The following is a 17,084-nucleotide window of genomic DNA, read 5'->3' on the forward strand; positions in this document are numbered from 1 at the left end:
TTAAGGTCGCTTCTGTGAATTCCCAGGGACACCAAATAAAACACAGGCACGCACTTTACCTTTAAACAAGCTTCAGGACGGCTTCTCCGCTCTTGGCCTCAGGCTCCCCAAATGGGAGAGCAAGAGAAAGTCACGAGACGCTGGTGAGAGAGAGAGAGAGCACGTTTAGAAGTGGGCTTTTATTTGGGGGACCCTTATTCTTAGAAAGTTCCATCCAAAAAAGGTCCAAAGGGGCAGGGTTACAAGGAACAGGTGAGTGTAATTCGACCCAAGGGGTGACAAGCCTACATCTGAAGACACGTCCTCAACTTCCTGAACCTGGACAACATCCAGGTCAGTACAAAATGTCATGACTGGTCAAAGCCTCCTGCTACAGGATGGAAGGCACGAATCCTTCAGAGTGGCTCCTCATAGACCAGAATGTACACGGCCTTGGGTTCAATCTTCAGCACTGAAATAAACAAATTCATAAACTCTCTTCTGCTTCAGCAAAGGTGCATTTATCTGGCACTCTGATGCCCTTCTGTGTGGCTTCTGGGGACACACTGCCGTTTGCCACAGGCTCATACACTCTGGCCCCAAAGGCCTTGAGAGTCAGACAGTTTCCACCCACTTTGCTCACCTTTACCCACTCTTTCCAAAGGCTCTTCATATCCCTCCATGCCTTGAAGATATGATCATTTAGATGCTGTTCTCGCCCCAAGACAGTCCATCCCAAACCTGTGTCCTTAGACCACATGAAGACAAAAAAGCCCAAAAAAGCGAGACATCCGTCTGCCTTCCTCTATTTATATCTAATTGGTCCCAAAGTTCTTCCCACCCAGAATCCCACCTATACACTGTTGCTGAACAGCACAGCTCTTGTCTGGCAGGGTGACACTCCTGCTTTTGTCTCTGGGCCACCACCCACTTTTCCACTGCAGACACATGCCCCAAGCCATGCTGGCTCCCAGTATCCCCATGCCCCAATCCAGTGCACAGGTCATTCCCTGTGTACTTTAATGTCATCAATCTCGGATCAGGATGAGGAGATGGAAACCCAAATCGAGTGAGCCTGGTTCTAATACAGCTCTGCCACTTACTTGTTGTGTGAACTCGAGTTAGTTAACTTATCTGTGTGTCAGTTGCCTTATGTGTCAAATGGTTCTCGTGACAGCACCTACTTCCTAAGGTTTGGGGGAGTACGTGTGATACACACAGATCCTCTTAAGGTTTAACTGCCCTGGTCTCCCTAGACATGGTCCAATATAGTTCCAATATAGTTCACAGCATGTTCGCCTCCATGTTGTGTCTGTCTGCTGCAGACTGGCCCTCTTGATAGGGGTGGGAGGGTTTTCCTGGGCTTCCTACTATCCAGGCTGTGCAGGTCAGCTGCTCTGCTGTGGCCCAGACACTGTGATGAACACAGGTGCTGGCCTGGCCCACCTGAGGCTCCTGGCCCGGCACAGCCCTCTCCGGGGTGGGGGGAGCGCCTGCAGCACGCTACACTACAGTCGGCCAACTGCGTAACAAGCAGCATCAGAGTTTCCATAGCCGTGATGGCCTTGTGCAGCCTTGGACCCTGAGTCACTCCAAAGTTCCCGTGGTGAGTCATGGCCTCTCCATAGCTCCAGAGGCAGGACTCCAGGTCAGCAGCCCAGGCACACTTCTTATTTCTTATTGTTCCCACCGCCACTGTGTGAGCACACACCCAGGGACCTTGGACCCTGAGACTGCCATATGAGTCTTAGGACACCTGTGTCTGCCCAGGAAACCTCAGGCAGTGGGGCTATCCACATGGCTGGGGGGGGGGGGATCTGCCCTCTCCCTGTGGATGAGGCATAAGGCCTGAGAGTCAGCCACCAGGTGACAAAAGGTCCTGAAGCTACAACTGCGCAGCCCACACCACAACTCCTGCCCAAACTGAAGAGTCCCTAAGGTCCACTACCCAGACACTCTGCCCGCCCCTCACAACTCAGCCCCACCACCTGGAGGTAGGAGGACAGCTCAGAGCCTGGGAACACACTGTGGAGCCAACCCATGTCCCCATCCTGGCCACACACCTGCCTCCTGTGTGCTCGATGCCTGTCTTCTCATCTGCAAATTGGAGGGAACAGCAACCCCTATGGGGCCAGGGAGCCTTGAGAAGCATGGAGTAACGTGTGGAGTGTGGCTGGCTCAGGCCCCGGACACGTGTGCTGCCCTTGCTGTGGTTATTTCCCAGATGCCAAGAGCTGCCCGCATGGCTCTCCCCGTCTTCACTTCTCCCACCTCCTGCTCTGTCTCTTCCCTCTCACCACCTCTCCCTCTCTCTTCCCACTGTCCCTGCTGGACTTGGCCCTACAGAGTCCCTCCTCTCTCCCCACCCCATCTTGCCCCTTCCTGTGCCCTCTTGTCCTCCACTGTCCCTCTCAAGCTGTGTCCTGGGATCATCCCCTCCTGGATGGTGCCCAGTCACCTTCTACCAAACGGTTGTGAGTTTCTCCTGTTCCAAGCCTGCTCCTTCTCATCCCCCCAACCCCAGTCACTTAACAATGCACCTGGCATCTGCAGCAGCCTTCTGGTGCCCCAGCCCCATAAGCTGCCACTGGTGGGCTGGTCCAACAGCACCCCACTGCCTTCACCTGCCCAGCCCTCCATCCCAGCTGCCTGGACAAGGCCCTGCCATTTCCCCTCTGTCCTGCCCTCCGTCCTCCCATCCAGGCTGCAGCGCACCTCTGACCTGGTCACTGCCCTGCTCTCCTACAGGGACTTTTTATCCAAGGAGTGCTCCTCTCTCCCACCAGTAGGAGCCCAAACTCCTGGGTCCCCACTGAAGCTAAGAGGCCCTCTGAGACCCGTGACCCACTTCACTCTATCTTTGGACCTTTTTCTGAATGCTTTGCTGTTGTTGTTGTTGTTGTGTGTCTCACCACTGAAAACAAAAAATAAACACAAACAGAAAAACACACAAAAGCTCTTACATGAACTTTCACACAGGGATACACCCCTGCAACCACTCTCCTGAAGTCCCTGTGCTACCCATGCCCCATAACCACTGCTCTGATTTCTGTCGCCAGCTCACAGTCTTTTCTACTTTGGAAATATCCTCAAGTAGAATGCAGGGGTGAGGCTGCTCTGAACTCAGTGTGGACTCGATGCTGTGCCTGTGCACCATGGTCCTGTCCCCTCTGCTCTGTGCTGCTGAGTGATGTGCTGTTGACGAGTGTGTCATACTGGGTCCATCTTTCTTCTGTTGATGGACAGACTGGGAATGAACACACATAAGTCCCTGGGATGCTGACTTTCAAGCCTTCTGACTGTGTGGCTGGGAAAGCAAGTGCTGGGGCACAGGGAGGCTGATGTGGAATGTGAGATTAGCTTTCCATTGCTGTAACACAATACCTGAGGAAGGGTTTATTTTGTCTGACAATTTAAAAGTTTTCCAATCAGGGCTGCTTTGGGGCCTGTGGTGAGACAACATATCAGGAAGGAGACCATGGCAGAGCCAACTTCACAACTCACGTCTGGGATGCAAGAGAGAAAAGGGAAGAAACAGGGTGACTTGAATGAAACCTCCCACTAGGCCTGACCTCCTAAGTTCCACCACTTTGCAGAAGCACCATCTGGAGACTGGCCTTTAACACATGGGCCTGTGGGGCACTCTGTCCTCCAGGCAGTCCTGCTGGGATCCATTCCTCTTGCTGCATGAGACACACCTAAACAATTATTCTTGTTTCTGTGAAACCCAGATCCCACCAGTGCCCTTTCTGCTGAGGCAGGCCCAGGGCCTATGGGGTTGCCGATCTTCACCCTGTGGGGAAAGCATGAGGGCTGCCACTTCACGGGTGAGTTGAATGTAAAGGGCGGGACAGAGCCACTGACATTTCCTGTTTCACTTGCCATCCCCATGGCTACCCCAGTGTCTGTCTCAGCCAGAGCCTTCCCTGCCTCCTGGATGGCATGGCCTCCCTCATCCACTTCACCCATCTGGTCTAGGCCATAGGTGACTCCAGGCCTTGGAAACAGCAGGAAAGGCAAAGAGCTCTCAGAGCAGATGGGGGGCAAAAGGGTGGCCCTCCTCTCTGGAATCTCCCCCCAACCCTGACTGTGCCCCAGTGACCCGCCCCAAAGCCCAGGAGCAGCTTGGGGTGGCCTGGGAAGGTGGGGCTCTGCCCTCAGGAGGACTTGCTGTGGGAGTCTGGCAGAGGAGGAGAAGGGAAGAAATGTGGGGAGTCCAGGAGGGGACTGAAGAGACCCTGGAAGCTCAGACACTGCAGGTCCAGGCTGCTCACGGCCACTGGATGTGCAGGGAACATGGACAGCACCTCAGTGAGGGGCCCAAGGTCAGTAGCCTGGGGACACTTGGGAGTCCCAGCAGGGTCATAGGCACAGGAGAATAACTTTTGTCTTCCTGGGGCCCAAGAATCTGCAGTCCCTGCTGATTGACTGGGGTATTGGCCAACATCAGAACCAAGAGAAGACAACGTAAAAAGGAAAAATGAATTTAATCACAATTTGGTCAAAACAGTGGAAGAAGCTGACCTGCATCTGCCTGTCCCACAGAAACACTGTCACCTACAGGAAGGAAGCCTGGGGACACAGATGGGTAGGCCCTGGGGACCCTGCTAAGGAGCATGGTCAGTTCCCTCCAGCCCTACTTTTCTTCCTGAGCCAGGGCTTTGGCCTGGAAAATGCTTCCATCCTGGTCAAGGAACGCTAGCCTGCAGGGAGCTGGGACACGGCAGGAAATGGCAAGGACAGAGATGAAAGTAATTAGGAGCTTTTCTTTGAAATTTTCTGATTTTAATTGGGCGGTGTCACTGTCCTCCGCCTTGTCCATCCCACAGTCCTGAGGGATGTCGGGCTCCATGTCATCTGGCCCTTTATTGAGGGGTTGATGCTGAGATCCCCTCAAGGGCACCCAAACCTTGTGAGTGAAAAAGCCAACCTGCAAAGACGTCCACTGGCTCCACCTAGTGGAGGACATGGGAACCCTGCTCCAAAGCCTTGACAACACCTGGTTTGGGCCATCTTCATTTTGACAATTCCCGCATCTCTGAATAATTTTTTCTGAAGACATTACTGATTATTCAACCAGTGATATGAGCCCATGTCACCAGGATGGACTTTTCCCATCATTTAGACTGATCTAAATGACCTTGTCAAAGGGAAAGGGACAGACTGTTAAGAGTCAGTGTCAAAAGACCAAATTTTTGCCAAATTTGAGCAACAAAACAGGCTTAGAAAGAGCGGTTCCCAGGATAAGCATTTACCTGAGTCCTGAAGCACCTGCCTGGGGTCGGCTAGGTGCAGCACCGGGAGGGCTTGCAGTGTGGAGCGGGCCTGGTCAGCATGTGCCCTCCTGCCCAGCCCCAGGCTCCAGGCTCCATGGCTGCAGTCACTGACCTGTGCAAGTTCCCAGGACCCTACTTCTCTCCAGGGCTCTGTGGGTGTCCACCATGAAGGTCACTGAGGAAGTCCGTGAGGACATGGGGCTCATAGCAGGTGCTCAGACCCACCTCCCATCTCATTCCCCATCCTCCCAACCCTGGGTGCATGGAGAACTTTGCCATCTGAGCCCTCACTCTCTCCTTATTCACCCTTTGGCTACCTACACCTGATTTTGATGCCAAAACCCAGACACTTTCTCTAATGGTAGAGCTCAGAGCTCCTGCACCTCCTGTGCCTCATCCTCCCCCTTAAAAGTGGGGATCCAGCGGCTCCAGCTGGGAGTCCATCTGTGATCAGGAACAGGCTCCCGGAGGCCCCAGATGTGGGGTCAATGAGGCATCAGCACAGTGACCCAGTGACCATGGCTACAAACTCACACTCAGGATCTTTGGGAAAACATTTTATCTGCAATTAAATTCTATCTTTATTGTGTTACAAAACAGCACACGTCATTGGGGAAGGTGGAGAAGGTGAGAGCAGGAGGAAGCGGTGGCCTGCATGGAGACGCACAGGAGACCTCAGCCCCGGAGCCAGGTGGGCATCTCTGCAGTCTGTGAGCAGGGAGATGGAGGCCAGCAGAGCAGCCAAACCTTGAGCACTCTGCTGTTGAAGCTGATCAGGAGGCACTTGGTAGACGCCTCCACTCCACCTCTGACCAGGGCCACATTGGCCTTCGCCTCCTTTCCACATGGCAGGGCTGAGCAAGGCCATTGTCTTAGAGGGCAGGGGACATCTGCAGTCCGGATTTTCCAAAAGGGCCAAGGCTGCCTTTCCATGTGAAGATGGCTTGTGTTACCTGTCACTACAGCCACTTTTTCCCTGGAAGGGCAGAAATAAGAACCTCTCAGGTCAGTGTCATCCCTCAAGCCATGTGGATCAGATCTTTTCTCTAGTTATAGTCCCCCCATCAGTCTGTCCCTTTCATCTATGGACTAGACCCATCATCTCAGGCCTGGTCAGGAGCACAATCTGCATCCACACACTGATGTGCCAAGAGCCAGCATGAGGATCCAGGATGATCCCAGACCTGCCTGTGGAGGAAGCGAGTACCCAGCACACCACGCCTGTCTCTGCCTCAGCACGCCTGGTCCTGGTGCCTGTCCACTGTCAGCTGAGCTTGGCTCAGGTGTGTCTAGGATGGGGTGGCCCTGGTCTTTATCTTGGCATTTGTTTTGTCTTGACCTGGCTCAGCTCAGCCTGGACTTGGTCTGGGCTTTTAGTCTTGTATGGACCCTTGGCCTTGTGACTTATCCTACTCTGTTTACACAGGCTTCTGTGTGCTCCTAGATTTAACTTCAGTCTAGGTATGTCCAAGTCTCTGAATGAGCCCACCAACCCATGGGGCTCCCTTGGGGACAGCTGCTTGGTAAAGCGCCTGTCATCTCACTGGAACAGTCAGGCAGAACAGCCTCATAGGCCACAGGACAGGACTCAGCCTCTCCTTAACCGGCCCCTGTCTGCATCCTTCCCTGGAAGGTGCTACTAGTACCACACAGAGCATGGGCCCGGGGGCAGATGGGCCTGGATTCTGGTACCTGCTCTGCCCCTCATTGCTTGGGTTCCACTGACAAAGTCACATCAATCTCCTGAGCACCTTTGCCGTTTGGAAACTGAGGGGATCCCTGCTCCCTTACAGACTTGAGGCAGGTGGTCCATGACATCAGGTGTGTCGAGCATCCTGCTGACTCAGGGCAGGAAAAAAGCTCTCAACTTAGGAAACCTCTTTACTCTCCGGTTTTACCCCAGGATGGAGCCAGAAGCTCTTCCTACCCTTGTGCCTTTTCAAGTCGGACCAGACCTATGAAGTCCCTTCCCAGTGCCCCTCAGTTCCTGCTCCCACACAGCCAACTTGCTCTGTGCTCACATCCTCTCCCTCTTCCCCTCCAATCCTACTGCCTCTCTCCCCCTGCAAAAGGAGGCTCAGTCCCATGCCTTGAGCTGGGTGCTGGGGCAGAGGCCAGTCCTGCAGCTCAAGAGAGGGCCCTGCTTGTTCTGGAGGGTGATGGTGCCAGCTCTGTGGCTGTGCCCTTCTTGAGGATGGCCTGCAGGTCTGGCTGAGGGATGGAGCTTGCACAAGAATGCTCCATGGGGGTGGGCTGGTGATGTGGCTCAAGTGGTAGCGTGCTCACCTGGCATGTGCAGGGCACTGGGTTCGATCCTCAGCACCACATAAAAATAAAATAAAGATGTTGTGTCCACCAAAAACTAAAAAATAAATATTAAAAAATTCTCTATCTCTCTCAAAAAAAAAAAAAAAAAAGCTCCAGGGCTACTGGGAGAGAGCTTCAGAGAGTGGCAGGCAGCAGTGCAGGGCTCTGGAGGCACAGGCAAGCAGCCAGGGCAGAGGCCTGTGTGGAAAAGGCTGCTATATACCATGTAGTAGACAAATAGACCTTCCCCAAGAAAAGCTAATGAATGCACGAATCATATTCCACAGACACATACCTGTGGACCAAGGGACACAACTCCAAGGGCAAAACTTCAGAACCAGAACTGTGCAGAGAGGGGGTGCCTTGTCCTGAGACCATCTGACAGCTGGGTCTGTTCCTGCTCCCTGTGGCCTTCTGTGCAGCTGCACCATGTTCTGCCCACTCTGTCCAGCTTCTCAGCTCCTTCACCTTCACTCTTCATCACACGGAGTTTCCTCCCTTGGTCTGAAACAGAATTTTCTTATCACATTGCACTGCCCATTTCATGAGCTCATCCTGCCTTACTGGATAAACACTTCCTCCTGCCCCCCTTTCAAGTGCTTTACAATTTATAGAAGTGGACAAGTGAGCCAGAGTTCCTTCTGATTGTTCCATCTGCATTATTGAGCCCAAGGCATGTGAGCTTGAGGCTGGGTTGTGTGCTGTTCCAGTTATGAACTTACTTTCCATATACTTCCTACTCTCTTCTTGGCCTGTAGTTTATTTGGAAATATCCATTTCAACTCATCCTCAGTGACACTTGATATTTTCATTTTAAGAAATGACTTTGCTGATTAGAGGGTGGCTTTGCTTTATGTTTCTGAGTGCCAGACCCTAAAGCCCAACTACGGTGGATGCGTTTGCCCAATCTCTCAGTTTTCAGCCGTTTCTTTTTCTCCTGAAAGTCCCTGTTGGTTGCTCTGAATGAAGGTATATATGGTTTTCTTAAACTCTAACTTCAGGTTCAGAGGAGCCCTGCAGAGCCCAAGCCAAGCTGTGATCTTTGGTTTGGGTTCTTCTAGAGGGAAGCAGTGGTGGAGGCTCCAGGAGAAGAGTCATTTGGAGGGACCAGAGGGCCAGGAGAAGCCTGGGGAGGGAGAGCAGCCCTGGAAGCTGGATGGAAGCAGGGGAGACAGCAAAAGGGTATTAGCCTTCACAGCTGGGCTCTAGGACAGAGCTGGCCCTGTGGCCCCAAACCCTGCCAGCTCTGCTGCATCCTCCCTCAGTGCCATGTGCATGTTTCCTTGTGCATGGGAACATGCGTGTAGAAGCCATGCTCGGCCATGGCAGGGCTCATGCTTGGACATTTCAGCCTAGCCTAGGCTGCTAGGACCAGAGTCTGGGCTTCCTGTTCCCTGCTATTCTCATGGCTTATGACCTGGGCATCTCTCCACCGAGTCTTGCTATCACCTGAGTCCTTTTCAGTTGCAAACATGGCGTGCTCTACTCCAGGTCCCTTCCTAGCCATGCAGAGTACGGGTCGCATGAGGCATCTACAAAAGGAAAATCGGCAGTCACCACCTGTTGCAGGCTGGTTTGCTGTTTTGATAATTGTCTCAACTTAATGATGAGATGGAGAAAAGGTTAATAATGCAGGAATGTTTATGTCTGTAGCTATTCCATTGTGAATAGCTACAAAAGTGTGTGGAACTACACTTCTAGTACTCAATACTAGCATCCATTCAATCCAGAACACCCCTTTGCCCTACAAAAAGTAGTGCAATGCACATGAATGTTCTGCTTGCTTTGTTTTTCTCTTATGTATAAATGAAATTATCAACCAACATTCTTGTCAGAACTACACTCAATATCAGCCAGTGAACACCACAAGCAAATTCTCTCTTGAATCAGATAGCAGTGAAGCACTTGCTATGAGATTGATCTCGTCTATGGTGGTTTTGTGGCAACTATCAGCTGGCTACAGATACAAAAGTCCAGCCAGAACTGAAGCATTTGGTGAAAAGCCCTTGATCTGTGGAATTTACAATCAAGAGAGGTTTATTTTAAGATGACTTGTGAAGTGCATGTACCAGTGAAGTTAATAATGAGTCCACAAGCACTCTTCAGAAAGCCTGCTGATCCACATCCAGTGGAACCACAGGTAGGGAGCAGGGAGGGGCCCACTGGTGACCTCTGAAGTCCCAGGAGGGTTAAGGGACATGACACACCACTGGGTGAGGCCCAGGACAACGCAGGGCCCAGGCCCACCCCACTCAGATTCTTTCCCCACTCACCTGCTAGGCCTGGAGCTCTTGTTGCTCCCCTCAGTGCTGCTCCTGTCACTGGGTACAGAGAAGAACATGGCGAGTATGTCCCCAAAATGCTGGACTCAAGATGGGAAAGGAGAACCCACTCTCAAACCCCAACACTTCCTCCAGGAAGGAACAGCCAGGACAGCCAAATGTCTCCAGCAAACATCACAAGCTGGGGCCATGAAGGTCAGCTACTCATTTATAGCAGCCATGCACCGCACCATAGGCAGCCAAGAAATTCAAACTCCCAGAATCTCAAGAGCCCAAAAGAAACCACAGAACAACCTCTACAAAAAACAAGCAAAAAAGGAAATACTCAAAAGAGTCCAGGTGGCTGAGTAGGCAGACCGTGAAGCTAACAGTGGCCATCATCAGAGTGAATGAGAGCCCAGTAAAGAAGAGGACCTCAGATGAGGACAGAGGAGGAGACTGGCAGGCGATGAGCGCTCACCCACAGGGCCCAGGGCATCACCCACAGGCCTCAGAGAAGAAACACTGGAAACTGCTGGACGAAGGGCACTCACCCCTCAGGACACTGAGGGGACTAACACATGAGCTCTAGGACTCCAGACACAGAGGACACTGGGGACCAGCGAGCAAGGGGAGCGCACTCACGGACCCCAGGGCTCACTGATCCCTGGCGCGCCTGGGGGGCTAACCCCAGAAGCCCGGGCACACCGAGGACCCTCAGGCAAGGGGCGCTCACCCACAGGCCCCGGAGGACAAGGGAGCCTGCTGGGCCCCCCCACAAGGCAGGCGGCTCACCCACAGGACCCTGAGGACACTGGGCACTAGCGGGCAAGGGGCGCTCACCCGCAGGACACAGTGCAAAATGAATGCCAGGTACCCAGGGGCCCTCCCAAGCAGGACCCTGAGGAAAGGGAACAGGGTTAGGACCCCGGGGAGTTGGGGCGGGGGGCCGAAACACGCACAGCAGCAGCACCCCAGAGCACACTGGGCACGGCAGGGCGAGGGGCACTCACCAGCAAGGCCCAGAGCGCCCTGGGGACTGCAGGCCGCCTGGGGCGCTCACCCACAGCCAGCAGGCCAGGCCCAGCACTGACAAAGGGAGGGGTGCTCACCCCCAGGAACTAAGGAAGCCTTAGGCGCCCCCCAGTGGGCCAGGGAGGCTCCCCCTCCACACACTGAGCCGCCCCTGAGCACTGCTGGGTGAGGGGCGCTCACCCCCAGGACCCCACCAGTCTGAGCGCTGAGGGGCTGAAGGAGCTCCCCCACAGCAACCATGGAGAACGAGTGCCTGTGGGCATTGCTCCGGATCCAAGGGACCCACAGGGTTCTTCCCTGGGGCCCAGAGAGCGCCCGGTGACGCGTCCCAGGAGATCCCCACAGGCCTTGGAAATTGGCCCCTCATCCAATGGTGCCAGGGACCTCCGCAATCCCGGGCAGGTTAAGGTCATGCACAGGAGCGCAGCCCCCTGGGCCCAAAGGCCAGAAAATGGTGTGTCCGTTGGGATGGATCCTGGGTGCTTTTGAAGTTGACATCCAATAACAGTGTTCTTGGGCTCACAGGTTTTGAGCACAAGCCTGCCTGCAGGGCCACACCAAAGGCCAAAAGCCAGGTGTTTCCCAGGAGGAGCTCTCCACCTTGCTCCAAGTCTCCAGGATGGCGTCCTCCACAGGGACTCTTCAACCCTCAGGCCAAAGAGGGTGTCCCAGCCTGGGAGAGAAAGACCCCAGCCACACAGTTCACTCCCCAGGCGCCAGGTGGCCTTAGGCCTCAGAGGAGACTGGGCCCTGGAGGGAGAGGGGCGCTCACCCACAGGGCCCAGGGCAGACTGAGCACTGGCGAGGGAGGGGCACCACCCACGGGCCCCAGAGGAGACACACTGGGCACTGCTGTGCGAGGGGCGCTCACCCCTCAGAACCCAGAGTGGACTGAGCCAGGGGCGCTCAGCCTGGGGACACAGAGGACACTGGGGACCAGCGGGCGAGGGGCGCTCACCCGCGGGCCCCAGAGGTCACTGGTCCCTGGCTCGCCTGGGGGGCTAAGCCCAGAGGTCCGGGCACACAGAGAACCCGAGGGCGAGGGGCGCTCACACGCAGGCCCCAGAGGACAAGGAAGCCTGCTGGGCCCCCCCCACAAGACAGGCGGCTCACCCACAGGACCCTGAGGACACTGGGCACTGGCGGGCGAGGGGCGCTCACCCGCAGGACTCAGTGCAGAATGAATGCCAGGGACCCAGGGGCCCTCCCAAGCAGGACCCTGGGGAAAGGGAACAGGGCTGGGACCCCGGGGAGTTGGGGCGGGGGCCGCCATGGGCGCACCAGCAGACCCCAGAGCACACTGAGCAAGGCAGGGCGAGGGGTGCTCACCAGCAGGGCCCAGAGCGCCCTGGGGACTGCAGGCTGCCTGGGGCGCTCACCCACAGCCAGCAGGCCAGGCCCAGCACTGCCGACGGGAGGGGTGCTCACCCCCCAAAACTAAGGAAGCCTGAGCCCCACCCCACCCCCCGCCCGAGGGCCAGGGCGGCTCCCCTCCACACTCAGGGCCGCCCAGAGCACTGCTGGGTGAGGGGCGCTCACCCCCAGAACCCCTAGCAGCCTGAGCGCTGGGGGGCTGAGGGAGCTCACCTGCAGCAACCCTGGAGAATGAGTGCCCGTGGGCGAGGGGCGCTCACCCACAGGCCTCAGAGTCCTGGGCCCCTTTTGCGGAGATGGCCTCAGCCCCAAGTCTCCCTTACCTAGGCCAGGGTGGGACAGTGGTGCCCTTCTCACGGGTCTCATCAGGTCCTCCACGATGGTGGGGAGATGTCCTCTGCCAAGTCTCCCCCGCTCCTGCCCAGGTGGGCGTTGCTCCGGATCCAAGGGTCCCACAGGGTTCTTCCCTGGGGCCCAGAGCGCGTCCGGTGGCGAGTCCCAGGAGATCCCCACAGGCCTTGGAAATTGGCCCCGCATCCACTGGTGCCAGGGACCTCCGCAATCCCGGGCAGGTTGGGGTCATGCACAGGAGCTCAGCCCCCTGGGCCCAAAGGCCAGAAACTGGTGTGTCCGTCGGGATGGATCCGGGTCCTGGGTGCCCTTGGAGTTGAGATCCCCTAACAGTGTTCTTGGGGTCGCAGGTTTTGAGCACAAGCCTGCCTGCAGGGATGCACCAAAGGCCAAAAGCCAGGGGTTTGCCAGGAGGAGCTCTCCACCTTGCTCCAAGTCTCCAGGGTGGCGTCCTCCACAGGGACACTTCAACCCTCAGGCCAAAGAGGGTGTCCCAGGCTGGGAGAGAAAGACCCCAGCCACACAGTTCACTCCCCAGGCGCCAGGTGGCCTTAGGCCTCAGAGGAGACTGGGCCCTGGCAGGAGAGCATGTGTCCGGCGGGATGGATCCGGGTCCTGGGTGTCCTTGGAGTTGACATCCAATAACAGTGTTCTTGGGGTCGCAGGTTTTGATCACAGGCCTGCCTGCAGGGCCGCACCAAAGGCCAAAAGCCAGGTGTTTGCCAGGAGGAGCTCTCCACCTTGCTCCAAGTCTCCAGGATGGCGCCCTCCACAGGGACTCTTCAACCACAGAGGGTGTCCCAGCCTGGGAGAGAAAGACCCCAGCCACACACTTCACTCCCCAGGCGCCAGGTGGCCTTAGGCCTCAGAGGAGACTGGGCCCTGGCAGGAGAGCATGTGTCCAGCGGGATGGATCCGGGTCCTGGGTGCTTTTGGAGTTGACATCCAATAACAGTGTCTTGGGCTCGCAGGTTTTGAGCACAAGCCTGCCTGCAGGGTCGCACCAAAGGCCAAAAGCCAGGTGTTTGCCAGGAGGAGCACTCCACCTTGCTCCAAGTCTCCAGGATGGCGTCCTCCACAGGGACTCTTCAACCCTCAGGCAAAGGGGGTGTCCCAGGCTGGGAGAGAAAGACCCCAGCCACATACTTCACTCCCCAGATGCCAGGTGGCCTTAGGCCTCAGAGGAGACTGGGCCCTGGCAGGAGAGCATGTGTCCGGCGGGATGGATCCGGATCCTGGGTGTCCTTGGAGTTGACATCCAATAACAGTGTTCTTGGGGTCGCAGGTTTTGATCACAGGCCTGCCTGCAGGGCCGCACCAAAGGCCAAAAGCCAGGTGTTTGCCAGGAGGAGCTCTCCACCTTGCTCCAAGTCTCCAGGATGGCGCCCTCCACAGGGACTCTTCAACCCTCAGGCCAAAGAGGGTGTCCCAGCCTGGGAGAGAAAGACCCCAGCCACACACTTCACTCCCCAGGCGCCAGGTGGCCTTAGGCCTCAGAGGAGACTGGGCCCTGGCAGGAGAGCATGTGTCCGGTGGGATGGATCCGAGTCCTGGGTGCTTTTGGAGTTGACATCCAATAACAGTGTTCTTGGGCTTGCAGGTTTTGAGCACAAGCCTGCCTGCAGGGCCGCACCAAAGGCCAAAAGCCAGGTGTTTGCCAGGAGGAGCTCTCCACCTTGCTCCAAGTCTCCAGAATGGCGTCCTCCACAGGGACTCTTCAACCCTCAGGCCAAAGAGGGTGTCCCAGGCTAAGAGAGAAAGACCCCAGCCACACAGTTCACTCCCCAGGCGCCAGGTGGCCTTAGGCCTCAGAGGAGACTGGGCCCTGGAGGGAGAGGGGAACTCCCCCACAGGCCCAGAGGACACTGAGCCCTGGCAGGCGAGGGGCGCTCACCCAAAGGGCCCAGGGCAGACTGAGCACTGGCGAGGGAGGGGCACCACCCACGGGCCCCAGAGGAGACCCACTGGGCACTGCTGTGCGAGGGGCGCTCACCCCTCAGAACCCAGAGTGGACTGAGCCAGGGGCACTCAGCCTGGGGACACAGAGGACACTGGGGACCAGCGGGCGAGGGGCGCTCACCCGCGGGCCCCAGAGGTCACTGGTCCCTGGCTCGCCTGGGGGGCTAAGCCCAGAGGTCCGGGCACACAGAGAACCCGAGGGCGAGGGGCGCTCACACGCAGGCCCCAGAGGACAAGGAAGCCTGCTGGGCCCCCCCACAAGACAGGCGGCTCACCCACAGGACCCTGAGGACACTGGGCACTGGCGGGCGAGGGGCGCTCACCCGCAGGACTCAGTGCAGAATGAATGCCAGGGACCCAGGGGCCCTCCCAAGCAGGACCCTGGGGAAAGGGAACAGGGCTGGGACCCCGGGGAGTTGGGGCGGGGGCCGCCATGGGCGCACCAGCAGACCCCAGAGCACACTGAGCAAGGCAGGGCGAGGGGTGCTCACCAGCAGGGCCCAGAGCGCCCTGGGGACTGCAGGCTGCCTGGGGCGCTCACCCACAGCCAGCAGGCCAGGCCCAGCACTGCCGACGGGAGGGGTGCTCACCCCCCAAAACTAAGGAAGCCTGAGCCCCACCCCACCCCCCGCCCGAGGGCCAGGGCGGCTCCCCTCCACACTCAGGGCCGCCCAGAGCACTGCTGGGTGAGGGGCGCTCACCCCCAGAACCCCGAGCAGCCTGAGCGCTGGGGGGCTGAGGGAGCTCACCTGCAGCAACCCTGGAGAATGAGTGCCCGTGGGCGAGGGGCGCTCACCCACAGGCCTCAGAGTCCTGGGCCCCTTTTGCGGAGATGGCCTCAGCCCCAAGTCTCCCTTACCTGGGCCAGGGTGGGACAGTGGTGCCCTTCTCACGGGTCTCATCAGGTCCTCCACGATGGTGGGGAGATGTCCTCTGCCAAGTCTCCCCCGCTCCTGCCCAGGTGGGCGTTGCTCCGGATCCAAGGGTCCCACAGGGTTCTTCCCTGGGGCCCAGAGAGCGCCCGGTGGCGCGTCCCAGGAGATCCCCACAGGCCTTGGAAATTGGCCCCGCATCCACTGGTGCCAGGGACCTCCGCAATCCCAGGCAGGATGGGGTCATGCACAGGAGCGCAGCCCCCTGGGCCCAAAGGCCAGAAACTGGTGTGTCCGTCGGGATGGATCTGGGTCCTGGGTGCCCTTGGAGATGAGATCCCCTAACAGTGTTCTTGGGGTCGCAGGTTTTGAGCACAAGCCTGCCTGCAGGGATGCACCAAAGGCCAAAAGCCAGGTGTTTGCCAGGAGGAGCTCTCCACCTTGCTCCAAGTCACCAGGATGGCGCCCTCCACAGGGACTCTTCAACCCTCAGGCCAAAGAGGGTGTCCCAGGCTGGGAGAGAAAGACCCCAGCCACACACTTCACTCCCCAGGCGCCAGGTGGCCTTAGGCCTCAGAGGAGACTGGGCCCTGGCAGAAGAGCATGTGTCCGGCGGGATGGATCCGGGTCCTGGGTGTCCTTGGAGTTGACATCCAATAACAGTGTTCTTGGGGTCGCAGGTTTTGATCACAGGCCTGCCTGCAGGGCCGCACCAAAGGCCAAAAGCCAGGTGTTTGCCAGGAGGAGCTCTCCACCTTGCTCCAAGTCTCCAGGATGGCGCCCTCCACAGGGACTCTTCAACCCTCAGGCCAAAGAGGGTGTCCCAGCCTGGGAGAGAAAGACCCCAGCCACACACTTCACTCCCCAGCGCCAGGTGGCCTTAGGCCTCAGAGGAGACTGGGCCCTGGCAGGAGAGCATGTGTCCGGTGGGATGGATCCGAGTCCTGGGTGCTTTTGGAGTTGACATCCAATAACAGTGTTCTTGGGCTTGCAGGTTTTGAGCACAAGCCTGCCTGCAGGGCCGCACCAAAGGCCAAAAGCCAGGTGTTTGCCAGGAGGAGCTCTCCACCTTGCTCCAAGTCTCCAGAATGGCGTCCTCCACAGGGACTCTTCAACCCTCAGGCCAAAGAGGGTGTCCCAGGCTAAGAGAGAAAGACCCCAGCCACACAGTTCACTCCCCAGGCGCCAGGTGGCCTTAGGCCTCAGAGGAGACTGGGCCCAGGAGGGAGAGGGGAACTCCCCCACAGGCCCAGAGGACACTGAGCCCTGGCAGGCTAGGGGCGCTCACCCACAGGGCCCAGGGCAGACTGAGCACTGGCGAGGGAGGGGCACCACCCACGGGCCCCAGAGGAGACCCACTGGGCACTGCTGTGCGAGGGGCGCTCACCCCTCAGAACCCAGAGTGGACTGAGCCAGGGGCACTCAGCCTGGGGACACAGAGGACACTGGGGACCAGCGGGCGAGGGGCGCTCACCCGCGGGCCCCAGAGGTCACTGGTCCCTGGCTCGCCTGGGGGGCTAAGCCCAGAGGTCCGGGCACACAGAGAACCCGAGGGCGAGGGGCGCTCACCCGCAGGCCCCAGAGGACAAGGAAGCCTGCTGGGCCCCCCCACAAGACAGGCGGCTCACCCACAGGACCCTGAGGACACTGGGCACTGGCGGGCGAGGGGC

The sequence above is a fragment of the Spermophilus citellus genome (genome assembly GCF_964194105.1).
Source record: "Spermophilus citellus genome assembly, chromosome: 17".
Classification (NCBI taxonomy): domain Eukaryota; kingdom Metazoa; phylum Chordata; class Mammalia; order Rodentia; family Sciuridae; genus Spermophilus; species Spermophilus citellus.